The following is a 1,604-nucleotide window of genomic DNA, read 5'->3' as shown; positions in this document are numbered from 1 at the left end:
CTCAGGAGGCTGAGGCAGGAGAATTGCCTGAACCCAGGAGGCGGAGGTTGCGGTGAGCCGAGATTGCACCATTGCACTCCAGCCTGGGTAACAAGAGTGAAACTCTGTCTCAAAAAAAATAAATAAATAAAATAAAATAAAATAATAAATATATAAATAAAGTAAAATAAAAAGAGGTTACTCTTCTGTGCACACCTTTGCTTCAGGACAGCCAGCCCTTCCTTCATCTTCAAGGAGTGAGTTTTACATGAGCAAAGACAATGATGACTGCCAGTGATTTTTTTCAGTCATGTAAATGTGATACAGTACTGTCCAAAGGGCAGTACTTCTGAAGGGAAGCCTGCTAGAGGGTTTCTGGAACATTTTTACTTTATCTTAAAAAGAGTACCATTCTGGATGCTTATTTAAAGTCACAGAGATTTGGGGGTTGTTCATTATAGCACCATAATCTAGCAAAAGCTGATTAATACAAATGGCTAACAGTGGCAGTTTTCTTATGAGATCTCCACCATAAGGAGAGTTTGCCTGGGAACCAAGCTGCCATGCAGAGACCAGCAAAACAGAAAGATAGAAATAACTTATGTTCCCTTTTTTTTTTTTAGATGGAGTCTTGCTCTGTCACCAGGCTGGAGTGCAGTGGCGTGATCTCAGCTCACTACAACCTCCACCTCCTGGGCTCAGGTGATTCTCCTGCCTCAGCCTCCTGAGTAACTGGGACCACAGGTGCACACCACCATGCCCAGCTAATTTTTTTGGATTTTTTAGTAGAGACAGGGGTTTCATCATGTTGACCGGGATGGTCTCGATCTCTTGACCTTGTGATCCACCCACCTCGGCCTCCCAAAGTGCTGGGATTGCAGGCATGAGCCACCGCATCCAGCCAACTTACATTCTTAAGATATTTTTGAGCTACTGACTTAACTAGCCCTGGAACTACTTTTCCTCTGAACTTGTCTCATTAGATAATAAATTCCTTATAGTTTAAACCTGTTAAATGGAAGGTTTCTGTGACTTGAAACCAAAAATCTCTTGGCTAAGATAGACTGGAAGCTTGAAAAAGTTACATGGATGTATCTTGAAGACATGAACCTTCGCCATGTTGGCCTGGCCTCAAGTGATCCACCTACCTCGGCCTCCCAAAGTGCTGGGATTCTAGGCATGAGCCACTGAGCCTGGCCATGACTACATTCTCTTCTCATGTTCTTCCTACTTCATTGCTACTCATTTCTCATTCTCCCTCTCAGCCTTCTTCATTTCATCATCTTTTTTTTTCTCACCACTATACTAATGAGGACATTTCATCATCGTAATCATCATTGTCTTTCTTATTTCTCATGTTCTGTCTCTCTAGAGAGATACTCTCTGTCTAGGTTATCTCATGTATGTCTTTGGTGTCGGCTACCACCTACAGGTCCTATAACATGAAAACTTTCAAATCTATATTGAAATCTATTATTATGTTCAGTAAAATAAGCCAAACAAGAAAAGGGCCAGTAGTGTGCGCTTCCACTTACATGAGGTACCTAGAATAGTGGAATTCATAGAGAGAAAGAAGAGTACTGGTTGTTAGGGCCTAGAAGGAAAGAGGGAAAAGGAGTTATTGT

This window comes from Cebus imitator, unplaced genomic scaffold, assembly GCF_001604975.1.
Source record: "Cebus imitator isolate Cc_AM_T3 unplaced genomic scaffold, Cebus_imitator-1.0 Scaffold215, whole genome shotgun sequence".
NCBI lineage: Eukaryota > Metazoa > Chordata > Mammalia > Primates > Cebidae > Cebus > Cebus imitator.
Note: the sequence above shows the minus strand (reverse complement) of the source record.